This window comes from Acomys minous (genome assembly GCF_964271855.1).
Source record: "Acomys minous genome assembly, chromosome: 1".
NCBI classification, from domain to species: Eukaryota; Metazoa; Chordata; class Mammalia; order Rodentia; family Muridae; genus Acomys; species Acomys minous.
The window spans coordinates 43,848,112-43,862,500 of NC_140483.1; the positions used below are offsets into that span (position 1 = coordinate 43,848,112).

Consider the following 14,389-nt stretch of genomic DNA (forward strand, 5'->3'; position numbering starts at 1 on the left):
AGTAGCATAATTAAAGCTCTTTTTGGCATGTAACTAAAGGATTATATTTTAACACAGTAAACTTTGCATATATATTAAAATACTGCAAATCTTACTATACAACAGTCAATCTCAGTGGTGGTGCTTTGATATCCTCCATTGGCACCATGTAGTATGGCAACAGTGTCTTTGCTGTGTGCTAGAACCAGGGCTACAATCTAGTTCCATAATGTATCACTTGCCAACTCTGTCAGAAACACCTCAGATTCACTGTTTGATTTTGAATTAACTATTGAGTGTTGCAAATTACAATTTCTCTTGCAGATTTTTTCACTCTTCCCACACTCAATCAAGTTACCTCACATGGTATTGAATGAACATTTTGAGAATCAGTCCTCCAGGAGAATCATCTCTAATAATTTATAAGATGAGCTTAAGCATAATTACATATTTAGCCAGAACCTGGAAACAGACTAAATGTCCCTCCGTTGAGAATGGATAAAGAACTTGTGGTACATTTACACTATGGAATACTACTCATCTATTAAAAACAAGGAAATCTAGAAATTTATGGACAAATGGATGGAATTAGAAATGACCATACTGAGTGAGTTAACCCAGAAGCAGAAAGACTCACATGGTATATAGTCACTTATAATTCGATGCTAGCCCAAAAGACATATCCCATGAAAGTCTTCACTTACCAGGATATTGGGACAGATGTGAGGACATCCTATTGGGACTCTAGGTACGAGAAATTAGGAGATGGGGAAATAGAAAGATCTAGAGGATCTTAGAAACCTACAAGAAGAACATCATAATGGGTAGATCAGGGCCCGAGGGTGTCTGCTCAAACTATTGTACTAACCAAGGACAATATAAGTAATAAATACCAAACCTGATCTACCCAATGGACAGGATATTCTCCACAGTCATGTGAAAAGCAAGGTCTAACTCTGACATAAACTCTGGTGCCCCAAATTTGATGACCTCCCTTGGTGGGGAGCCCTGGTGGCACTCAAAGAAAGAGTAGACAGGCTACCAAGATGAGACTTGGTAGCCTATGACCATAAAGTGGGGAGGAGATCCCTCTCGATCATGGACCTAGGGCAGGGGGATAGGGTGAGGGTGGAAGGAAGGGAGGAATGAGAGGATACAAGTGATGGGAGAACAATTGAGTTGTAATCTGAATAAATTAATTAATAAAAAAGAAAACATTTCACCTACAAAAAAGGCAAGATCATATGTGGAACTTAAAGGGACTTTGAATAAGTACAGATCATGCTCAAATAACAATTTCTAAAAAACAAACCATCACAAAGAGATCCATTATCAAGCAACGCAAAGAGAGAAGGTAGTTGAGTCAGAATGTGGCAGAAATAGCAGCCAATATAGCCAATAGCTTTACAAATGTTAGTTTTAAGAAGGAAAAGAGGGGAGAGCTGTGTTAGAATGAGCCAGGACTTGCTGGTAAATTCTGATTGGGTATTTTAATTAGGTTAGTTGAAATAATAAATTTTGACTGCTGGGCCTTGATGTTCTGAAAGTTGGAGCTCACTGATCAGTTTTAGGAATAAATCAGGCACAACAAAATAGCTATATAAGCTTTAGGAATGTAATCTAATGATTTAGCCAATAAGAGTGAAGAAGGGCAAAACCAGCTGGCAGGCACCATGTTTGCTGTGCTCAGTGTTCTAGAGCCTTTAAGAGCCTAGTTTTATCTATGTCTGTCACAGAGATACATATACACATACAAATGTAATATAATACTGTCATATATATTTTATGTTACATTTGCTAGTGTTGAATAATATGGTTTTCTCTTCAAGGTTTGTCATGAATTTCTATGTGAAACCTGAATTAAGGAGTGGAATCCATTTTCTTTTCTCTTTGGGAGGATTTGTATAGGTGACAAAGAAATATACAGCTGGAAATCAAACACTCCTTAGTAAACGTTTTATAAGTCACCACATTTATTATTTATGTTACCCAGTTTGTTATAAGATTAATGTAAGAATTTAGAATTTTCAAAAATGAATATATTCAGGAATTTTTAAGGAATTTAATGAATAATTTGATTAATTTAAGAGAAAATGGCTATTTTTTGTACAAAATACATTTGATATATATCTCATCACTTGACCATCGTATGTTGTCATGCTAAATTTTATAATTTTTAATATATATTTTACTATTATGAATCTGGTAGTTTAAATTGCTCTTGTGAGGATTTTTCCTATATATATATTCAATTTATTTCAGTTTAATGGGGAGCATATTAGTTGATCCTGGAACCCTTAGATGACATTGTAACTCTAAAAATGCATAATGGTTTGATTTTTATTTTTTCTGGCCTCTCATAACTTTTGCAAGTATTAAATCAACTTTACTTTTTTTTATATCTCATTCAGTTCTATAATGTATTTTCACATGTTTATACATATATTGTCATTAGAATACCTGGTTTTGTTTCTAATACTTTTCGGATTAATATAACAGAAAGTAGACAATTAAAAATTAAACCTATACCTCTTAAAATGGATTTCACAGTTTAAGGTCCTTTCTGTCCTTTGCCATCACTGACAGAATTCCTTCCTAATGATCTGGGAGCTTCATGTACTGGCATTCAGAAGGCAGTGATCCTTATGTGGCCTGGCAGCCTCTGACTGCTAAACCAGCTGGCACCCACTGGGACATGAAGAATGTCACTCTCCGTGGCCTGGCAACCTGATTTGCCTTTTCCTGCTGTTACTTCTGACACTCTGGGTTTTTTGTTGTGGTTTCTGGGTGGAGAACGACACAGCATATATAATTATAGCAATGCCAATGTTTTATTAACTGTCAATTGAGAGAACATGTTACTAGTAGTCAAGTTAAAGAACTTTATATGTTTCTGAGCTGTCTAAGTTAAAGAAGGAAAAATACTTGCTTAAACATAGAATCTATGTAACAACTCATAGAGAACATGAATTTGAGATAGAGCAAGGACAGGTGTGCATTTAAGAGGTTAGAGAGAGCAGAGGAAACAAAAGCAATGTAATTATATCATAATTTTAAAGAGTAAAAACTAACAAAGACAACACTAAACAATTCATCAGAATACAAAGGACTTTTTTTTTTTTGGCAGACTTTCTGGATCCCTAAGAAATGCTGTTTTTATGGTTCTGTGTATTTAGCAGTAACAAGTGTTTGGTCGGCAGGGACAAGCATAGCACCAATTGAAATTTTGCAGTAGAGACTGAGAGTGACTTTTAAACCAAAAACTGGCCTTAGCGCAGAATGTCTTACTTGCAAATAGTACAGGTGAGGGAAGCATCCAAAGCCTAAACCTAAATTTTAGACAAAGAGATAAAAAAAAATCTCTAATATTAAACTAACAGCACATTGCAACCAGAAGGATAACTCCATATATCTGACAATTTTCCTTCTTCCTCTGTAGCTCTAGAAGACATTCCTTTGTCTGATAATTATATTTTAACTGCCTCATTATTAGCTTTTGAAAAGTTTTGGTTTAACAAATCTCTAGATTTTGATCTAACTCTGGCATTCTTTTTACTTTATATGCTTCCATTCACTTAAAGTATCCAAAAGTAATTTTTAATTTGACAAGTTACTTCTGTCTGGTCCTATCAGTTACTAATAAAGAAAAATGTTAAAAATAAGGTTTAGGATAGCACTTAGAAATAGATTTTTTTCTGCTTTTCTTAAAATCAATCTGTGACTAGCTTAATCTAAATTCAAACAATAGATTTTATAAGAAAAATATATTTACAGATATATATCTTCCACATAGCTCCATTGCCTTTTCTCATTATATTGCCCCTTTGAAGACAGATAATCTTTGCCAGTTAGTTACTGACTGTCTTCACTATTTCTATATTACTGTAAAGAGACACCATGACCATGGCAACGTTTATAAAAGAAGTAAGCATCTAATTGAGGACTTACTCACAGTCTCAGAAGCTTAGTTCATGACTATCATGGCCAGAAACATAGCAGCATACCTGAAAATTCAATGACACCCTTTTTGACTCTATATCCACAACCACATGGCCTAAGTTCCAAGAGCTTCTGCTTTCTAAGGGGGAACCTGAGCCAGTCCTTGAGTTACATTTGCATAAGCTTTGAGTTGCTCATGGTTTCCTTTCCAGCTTAGGCTTTCCTTTAATTCCTTTTCAAAAGTTGGAGGATCACTGAGTAGGGTCTTGCTCTTAGGGCTCCAAGCCCTTTATTCCTGTTTGAAGGAGGCTTTCCTTAAAACTTCCTTAACTCTTTGAGCACAGGGCTTGGCTCCAACATCAGACTCCCTGTTGCTCCCTTTCTTCTCAAACTTCATTTTGTATTTCTCTTAGCCTCACTTTCTCCTTTTGCTGTAGATTAAGCATAGGATTACTATGTTACATAATCAATACTCTTCAAACTCTTTAATTTAGCTTTAGACAGAGTTTTAGAACAAGAACAAAACATACCTATGTTCTTTTCCAAAATATCAAGAGAGCAGTGTGAGGACACTTAATCCTAATCCCTCTGGAACCTCTTGCACTATTTTCTGTCATGCTTCTACTAGGATGGCCCACTAAGCCCCAATTTAGGGAGATCAACTGCTTTTCTAGTCCAAAGTCTCTCAACTCTCCTGTGTCCCACCAAACAACACCATGGTTCTGCCTGTCACAGAAGTATCCACTTCATGGTATACTTGTTTTAGTAACTGTTCTATTGTGAAGAGACACCATGATGACCAAGACTAAGGCAACTCTTACAAAACCAATCCAAAGGCCCAAATTGAGCCTCATCAGATATCTGCTGTTCACCTCATGATGTTAAAATCCCCCCACCTGCAGGACAGCTCGGGAAAAGGCCTGACCTAGGCCTGACCTCCAAAAGTCATCAGTTCCAGGAAAGACCCACCAGGGGAGAGGGAGCCAATCAGAGAAAAGTGACACTAGGAGAAAGCCACAAAAGCATGGAGAAATCTTATCCCAAGCCTGGCCATTTCTTATGGGTTGGTAACTCATTTTGTAGCTAAATGCACAGGACGCAAGAATGCTGTCTGCTGGCCACCTGGACATGGGCCAATCAAATCCAACCTATGTAACTGCCTTGTTGCCCGTCAATCAGGTTTAAAATTACCTAACTCTTGCTGGAATCCCCCTCTCTACCCATATTAAGGCCTGAGAGCTGACATCCATGGTCACCTGCTGGAGGATGGTCTGATGTATTTTGGTGCTAATTATTGTTTGCTGACTCTGTGCCCCACCTTGTACCTTGCCTAAAAGCCTAACCAGTTTGACCAATAAAAGGCCATCACACCTGGGCAGAGCAAATCAGATAGGTGACATGGCTAAGGTTCCCAGGCTTGGGGATACAGAAGAAATCTTGGGAGGAGGGAAACCAGAGGAGAGAGAGGAGAAAAGGCTACACCATGGGTTAGAAGGAGAAGCACATGTCAGGACTGGATGGAGATTTGGCCCAGATGATAATAATGAACAAGTATTTGTGATGATGGATGGGACGTAGCTCCCTAGAAATTATTAGAAGCGGATGGCATAAGAAAAGTTTAGGGTTCTGGAGAGATGGCTTAGAGGTTAAGAGCATTGTCTGCTCTTCCAGAGTTCCTGAGTTCAATTCTCAGCAACCACATGGTGGCTCACAACCATCTATAATGTGATCTGATGCCCTCTTCCGGGCATGCAGGCAGAGCATTGTATACATAATAATAAATGAATCTTTAAAAAAAAAAAAGTAGTAGTTTTGGGGGATAAATATCTGCCCTGCCCCAGGTTAACTTAGGTTATTTTAAAATATAACAGGTGTCTCTGTCTTGATTGAGTCCCAGTATGTTAGAAAATACTGCCATAATAATAATTATAGACCTAATAATAAGCATTATCTGGCCATACTGGTAAACTAACCACAACAGGTGCCATTTTGTAAAGCGGCTGACCCTTGCATGCAGGATTCTTACTTTCTCCAAACAAAAACACTCTTGCCCATTGCGTGTGGTCTACAAGCGGCAATTTATACTTAATGCAAACAAGCAAATAAACATTTAACTGGGGTCTTGTTTAGGTTTAGGTTTACTCCATGATCATCATAGTGGGAAGCAGATGGACTGCACCCTGGAACTGTAACAGAGCTTTACATCCTCATACACAGGCAGCAGAATTTGGGACTTGAGAGTTTGTTGTTGTTGTTTTCCCTTGCTTTGTCTCAGTATTTCCTCATGATATCCTCTCTCCTCTTTTTGAGAATGACACTGTATATTACGAAATATTTGATATTATTATATATTGTCAATCTATCATCCGCTTTCTACTTTTATTATTCTTGGGATTGCAGTTATGAGATTGCCTTGAGTCTCAGAAGAGACTTTGGATTTCGAACTTCTAAACTGTCTAGAGACTGTGAAATATGAAAGAGCCTGGGGAATTTTGAAGTAGAACTGACTGCAGTTTTGTATGGCTATCAGCCTAAAGGGCCAAGGAGTGGACTGTGCTGGATTGAATGAAAATGGCCCTAAATTGGTTCACAGGTTTGTATGTTGGTCCCTACTAACTGGAAGTGAAACTGTATGGGAGCAATTAGGAATTGATACCTTGTTCAAGGCAGCGTGTCACTGGAGGTGGACCTTGAAGTTTCAAAAACCTAATCCAAGCACTGGAAGGTGTTCCCTCCTCCACCTCTCTCTCCTTTCACTCTCTCTTACTCTTGCTTTCTGTGTTCACTGTCTGTGGATCAGAATGTAAGCCTGCATGCCTGCCTGCCTGTTTGTCGCCATGTTTCCTATCAGGATGACAATGGATTAATAAAAGTGTGAATAAGCCCACAATCAGGTGCTTACTTTTGTAAGAGTTGCCTTGGTCATGTTGTCTATTAATAGTAATTGAACAGTAACCAAGGCACTGATGAAATCATCTTTGAAGCATCATTAATATTTTCCTTATTAAACTTAATCCAGATGAAATTTAATTATAACTTTTATTTCATTGAATTCAGTCATTAGGGTTTATAATCACTTTAGGACTCTTTTTTGATGACAGTTCACTGTTGTCCTCTATGTCAACTTCATTCTACACTGTTTTACATTGCTTGCATATACCTTGATTTATCTTGTTAAGTATAGTTTTAAATTATGCTTGAACTATGTAAGTCCAAGACTATTGACTATTCTAAGTCTGCTATAGAAACTGTATTTTTATATTTACAGACTGCCTTAAGTCTCAATATAAACACACATTAATAAAAGAGCTTAGCATGGGCACGACCCTGACATAATTCACCAGCACAGAAATAAAAAAACAAGTCAAACAAACATAAAAGGATCATCTGAAATGCAATTAAAATAAAGTGTTAAATGCTATATTGCTGCCTTAAAGTATATTTTCATAAATTCAAAACAATGCTTCTTGCAAGTATGGATCATGTACAAATGAATATGTAGAGGTGTTTGTTCGTTATATGTATGCCTATAATCAATGAAATGGCTAATAATTTTCTGGTTTGTGCTACTGTCTTTTAGAATTGTAGTTTTCTTTGGCCCCAATTTGTCATAGGCACATGAAGCTCAACCTTACCCATACCTTTAAATTGCATCTGCTTTTTTAATTTGGGTATTAGCAAATGATTTTAATGTTACAAGGATGTCTCAAAAATATTTTCAATTATGATATTTTAATTTTTGTCAAACATAGTAGCAAGTTCCATGTTAGGTTTTAAAATCTTCAGGAAAACTATTCTTGTTTTAATGATACAATTCATTTGACTGTTAGTGAGGATAGGCTTCATTTGTTTACATTTACATTGCTGTTTCAATAAATTGCTTAACATTAGTGTCTTGTTTCTTTGAACCGTTCCATAAAAAGAGTAGTAGATGAACACAACTGCTCTTATTGTTCTCCAATCTAACCTATTTCTCTTACGTAGAACTGGCAACAAATTAGGTACGCTAATTCTAAGTTGCCCAATGTTGTTCAGTTCTACTAATTTTCCAGAAAAGGTTATTTTGATATTTTACGGAATTTTTTCAATATAGAAGGATGCATAGTTCAAGTTTTAACAGGAAGCCTTAGGGACCTGACCTTGAGTTCTCCTTTCAGTTACCTGGCATTATATTCAGATTCTATTTTCAAGATGCGACAGAAGGGAAGGGTGATGTGCATGGCTCCCAGTCTGATTCCCCATTCCTGGCAGATCTTCATCTTCCAGCACTGATGTTCCTTGATTAAGTGGGCTTTTTTTCCCCAGAACATTGTTTCCAGGTTCTTTGGCACTGACCCAAGCATTGGAGCCAATATCCTGTGCTGAGAATCACTTTTGTCTGCCAGCATTGCCTCGGGGTTGTGTTTTCTTTGCCCTTACTTGCAGCCATTTACTTGTGGGAGTCTCCTCTCTACACAGTGGTTGTTGCCATCACTTGCTCTTTCTGTTCTTCTATTGATTAGCAGCAATCTGCAATCTCACTCTTGGAAACGTTTCTGAAATGATGTTACAGAGGGGATCTCTGATGATTAGAGGTCTGAAACTTGGAATTTTTTTTTATTGGTGCTGGTAGAAAATAAAGTTTAGTATCCAAGATAATGATTGATTTGATTCTTTTGCTACAGGCAAACTTCATCTAGATGTCAATTCATTAAAAACAACAGTGTGGCATTGCTCATAAGAATTACCGTAGGAGCTTGCTAAGACTAAAAAACAATTCATTAAGTAACCATTTATTTTAAGCAATTCTCTATTACAGAGATCTTGGCACCTGAAAGCAACTGTCATTCTGAACCAGAAATTTCTGAAATCCAGTTACACAGTATGTATCATTCACAGTAGCTGATATTAAGTAATGATAAAGTTGGCATGCAGATTGTCTGTGAAACAGTGAACCATCTGAAACTATTTAGTACACTACATTATCTTGTTACATAGATAAATTAAATGGAAAAATTAAAATATATTCCTTTCAGTAAATGCCATGAAAATAATATAGGAGAAATTTATGGAAAGAAATTAAAGAACTAAATGGGTCTGATAGAGTTGTTTCTGCTGTTACCAACAACTGCTGCTCTTCCCTTGAACCCTATTTTGTTCCTCACACTCCCATGAGGCAGTTCAGAAGCACTATATCTCAAGGTCTAAAATACCTGTTAATCTCTTTAGGACTAACATGCACCAAAACACACACACACACTTAAATGTAAAATAACTTTTCAAACCAAAAAAGAATTAAGTTGACAATTAAATAGTTATATACTGTACTGAAAAGTTAAACATCAAATAAAATATCATAAAGAAAATGTTTTAGATCATAATACACATACATTCATTTTGTTATTAATTTTCTTCCTCAATGGGACTATCTATGGCTACAGTTTATTTGTACTTTACAACTAAATGGTAAACACAAGTTTCACACTATCATGCCATATTTTTGAAAATATTCAGATGTATCACCTTATTATACTAAAAATTTTATCTGTAAACTGGGACTGGTGGCACATGCCTTTAATCCCAGCACTTGGGAGGCAGAGACAGTCGGATCTCTGTAAGTTTGAAGCAAAATGAGTCCAGGGAAGGCAGAAATGTTACACAGAGAAACCTGTCTAGAAATGTTAATCATGACAATGACGATGATAATGATGATGATGATGAAAGAAGAAGAAGAAGAAGAAGAAGAAGAAGAAGAAGAAGAAGAAGAAGAAGAAGAAGAAATTTTAATAACAAAAAAAGAAAAGGAAAATATATTTCAAACATGGAAAGAATGTTCCTTTTTGTTTGTTTTCGAGCTGTACATTGTGAACCAGAAAGTTCTCTCTTAACATTATAAAAATCATTAGTTCATTACCAACTAATGTATCTTTTCTTTTTACAATAGGAAGACATGCATACATAAATGTTAGCATAGAAAATACTGTTTCTGACATTCTTAATGTGCCAGAGTTTAGAAAACTAGAAATTTCTGTTGACCAAACTGTTCTGTGTTTTATAATATATTTAATATTTGTTGTTAATGTTTAAATTTATATTAAAAATCAGGTTTCATATATGAGTTTTTATAAAGTAGTAGAAATTCATATATATCATGCTGCATGTATGTGCCAGAAAGTGTAGAAAAAATGCAATAAATTATTTCCTAGTAATTTCAAAAGTCTTGCAAAGCATAAGATTGATAGTATTGCCATTTTTATTTTTTGGCTGTTACCACTGAGAAGCCAAATAAGTGTTGAGTGATTTGTCAAGCTTTCAGAGTAAATATCATGTGCTGTGTTCATAAAGTCTGTTATCCATAGACATAGGCTGTAGCAGCCCAAGCATGAAATAGCTAATCATCCTTGAAATAGTAGATGTCCCATTCGAAATACATTCATATTGTTAAAAAATTAAATTTAAAATAAGGTAATCTAACTTGTATCCAATCTTATTTACAGAAAACAGTTTATGCTTTTCTTCATTCAAAATTTTAGAGTTCAAATTTAAGACTAAGGCTTTCCTAAGAAAGAAAGAAAGGATGGGAAAAGAGAGACCATTGGAGAACAAATAATAATAAGAAAGATAATAAGTATTGATATTATTCAGTTCTACTTTGAGTTTAAACTTGTATAGTCTAATTCCATTCACAAACAAATATGAAGAAAATGCGTGAAAATGAATTTTTTATATTTCTTACAGTTCTACCAAGGTAATTTTAGAATAATTTGACTTCTACTCAGATATATGCTTATTTAGCAGAGGTTTTCATGTCTTCGGTCACATGTAATACCTCTACAATAATTGTGCTCTTATTAGAAACATAAGCTTTTATTAAAAATAGTAAATTCTATTCATTGTCTTGTTTGAATTCATAATCAAGGTTCTCTAATGAAACTAGATTTTACACGCACGCACACGCACACACGCACATACACAGACGTGAGTTTATATTCAGATGAAGGCTATTGCAGATTACTTTTGTATTTCTACTTTTCTATGATATTAACCTACAAGGATCAGTGGATTAACTCATTTTTTTCTTTCGTATATCATACAATGATGATCTATTTTTCCAAGCAAGCTCAGGTTCATTCTATTCCTGATTTTTGAGAGATGCCTATATTATTTTATAGCTCTAGTTTTTAAATCAAACAAAACCTAACAATTTTCTAAAGAAACCTTCAACAGGATTAAGAGGAGGAACTGTTGATGATTTTACATTAGTAAAGAGGCAGAAACACTGAAATGCACCATCCCCCCAAAATGGTATATAGAGTATAGGGAAAGAGAGAGGAGGATTAAATAAAATTATTTTTTACATGTATAAAATGATGAACCATAAATAATCCTATAACATGTACTCATCACTTTCATCTTTTTTTGCAACTTCATTATTTACTTTTTTTTTTTTCTTCATCTTGTTCTGTAAAGTCCTGTTTCAAGCTGTCCAAAGGCATCATAGTCATGGCACTGACTGATTTACTCATTTGTAAATATATAAGATGTAAGACCTTGATATGTATTTTATATTTTTTTTCATGTTGAACTAATGTCCACAGTCAGATTTGCATAAAATATCTCATGATAGAGAGACTAGGGCTTATGCAATATTGCTTTTTATTACAAACACATTGATGAAGATTTGACTTATGCTAGTGGTATCTCAGATTAAAGAGAGATACTTATGTGTAGAACAGATACTTCTATGTATGTGCAATATTGCTTTATTTAGGTGTAATCCAATAGACTGATATTTATTTGTGATCATTTAAAATGACAAATAATACTGTTTTGAGGCATTTAATGCTCTTAAATTTTAATGTGATATACAATAATTCAATTGGACAGCTGCTCACTGAGATAGAGGTAAAATCTCCTGAGCAATTATACTACTCAAAGATTATACTACTTCTATTAAATGCTGCATTTTCCCATTGTTAATACAGGTTAGAAATGTGACCTATTTCTTCATTTTAAGCAATAAAGGCAACTGGCCTGAACCAATTACAATATGTCTAACTTATTACCCATATCTTGAAGAACAGTAGGTTTAGTAGTTTAAACTTCTGAAACACTTGCATATGGGTTTTATTTAAGTAAAACATAACTTCCTACAAATAGAAAATGATTACTCTAAATATAAATTCCAATGTGTTAAAGTCCATTCAACAAGCCTACACTTAATTAGTAATACGTCCTGTACTTGTTATGGTCATATTCATCTCTACAGTGAGATGTCTGATTATCACTTATGTTGCTGTGGAGATTAGGTCATGAAGACCTAAATAAAACAGAATGTATGGACCCACATGACACTGGAAGACAGCTACAGCTACTCTCTACTGTGACCTCAATAAAAGAAATATGTCATGAGTTTTCTAAACACCATGATGTAGCTTTTGTCATCATTTTACTTGGCTTTTGTATGAGACTGAAAAGATTTTTAACAGTGGTGAAATCACAGAAGAGTGTCAGTGACCCACTTTAATTTGGACTTTTCTCAAAGGAAAACATGAATACAGATCTTAGTTTTGTGGTATTTGGTTTTGTATATGTGCTTGATTACTATTGATAATCAAACCCTAGCCTTCTCTACAATTTAAACAATAATCAACATTATTGTTAGATGAATTTTGCTGCACAGAACAAATTAGTTGCACAAAGCAATGATTCAAAGGAGGAAAAAGACATTATCCTCAGGGGGAAAAAAAAATCACTCTCAGGTTATGGATGACACAGAAGACTGACCGTTATTGTAGTAACATTTCAAACTGAGCTAATAATTGGACTCATTAAAAGTACTGTGAGATCAATGTGTATCTATAATATATGTATTTAAATTTTATTCAAATTTATCAATATAAAATCAGTGACTATTTAAAAAGTATTATTACCCCAGTGAAGTATGTGTTTTGGCATAGTGTCTTTAGGTGTAATTATTCCTTAAATTTTGGTGAACTCATGTATACTGAAGTACTGCTGTTACTGTGTTTAGATTATTTTTATTTGTATGGTTTATGCTGTATTTTGTTTTGTATATTTATTTCCATTTGTTGCTTTTTTTCCTTTTGTTGAGTGGAAATGATCTTACAATGTATCCCAGACTGGCTTTCACTCAGACACCTCGTTTTCCCCAGTGATGGGTTAACAGACATCATGCCCTCCTATATACAGAAGGCTTATTGTTTTGTAATGATAAAGTAAACAAGAGTAGCAGATGGTGAAGTCCCTGATTCACAACTGGAACTTCTACAATACACCCCCTACACGTAAAACTCACAGAACCTCACTCCAGCAGGGCAGGAAGATTGGCATGAAGGAAAGGGAAAAGGATAATAAGACAGAGGACTAGGGGATCTGCTGTGAGATGCTGCTGTCTAAATTTAACCCAGAAGCTACATGCATGAAATCTCAGCAACATGGCTGCACAAACAAGAACTGAGCATTGGCCACTGTGGATAAGATATCAAGGCAAATAGGAGAAATCTCACTGAGCCCCAGCCAGTGGTGAATAACAACAGGAAATTAAAGACAGATGAGAGAGGGAGATCCTGAAAACAAATGCATATATGCAGTAAATTTCAAACTTATCAGCCATTCCCAATGATATATATATAAATGCTACCCAAAATGTCTCTGTCTCCAAATATGGAGAGCCAGTAACATTGTTATGGATCTAGCATTGAGAATTATTAGAAATGAAAACCCTGAGACTATAGAAACAATTTAGGGATAAGTTTTGTATTGATCAAAGTAAATGAAAAAAAGTACACAAGTGAAGAATTTATTGGAAAGATGTAGGAAACCTCTTGACAATATTAATGAGAGAATTTTGTTTTATGGTATAATTGTATGTGTTTGTGTGTGGGGGAGAGAAAAGAGAGAGAGAGAGAGACAGAGAGAGAGAGAGAGACAGAGAGAGAGAGAGAGAGAGAGAGAGAGAGAGAGAGAGAGAGACAGAGACAGAGACAGAGATAGAGACAGAGAGATACAGAGACAGAGACAGAGGCATATTAAGAGACTGACAGAAATACATATGCATATTTGAGATTATAGCTTAGTGAAGTCACTTGAAATTACAGGCTTTCATAAGAAATTTAACCAAGTCTTCACTCATTGGAAGAGCTGAAAGAATGCCATTTTATATATCACTAAAGAGGAAAGAGAAAAGAATGTAGGACACAAAGCTCAGACCTCCCATCCCCCCAACTCACCCTGGAGAGAATGATGAAAGAATGTGGAGGTAAATAAGGCAAAGGGCAGTTTACTCAGCATTATCAGGAGCCTGGTTTTACTGGAGAGTGGCAGACAATAGCAGTATGTTTGATAACACCTTAAGAAATCTGAATGGAGAATTTATGTGGACAGAAGATTTAATACAGTTGATAAAACGGTTAATCTTGTGCTTTATAGAGATGTGCCATCACCTGTTGTACTTGTCACAGTAAAGTTT

At 35.2% G+C, this 14,389-nt stretch overlaps 1 long non-coding RNA gene across 1 annotated transcript in view; it reads right to left on the bottom strand.

The window, feature by feature from the left end:
- Positions 1-14,389, bottom strand: part of LOC311595113 — a 60,493-nt gene that overhangs the window by 44,728 nt on the left and 1,376 nt on the right. The window lies entirely within an intron of this gene.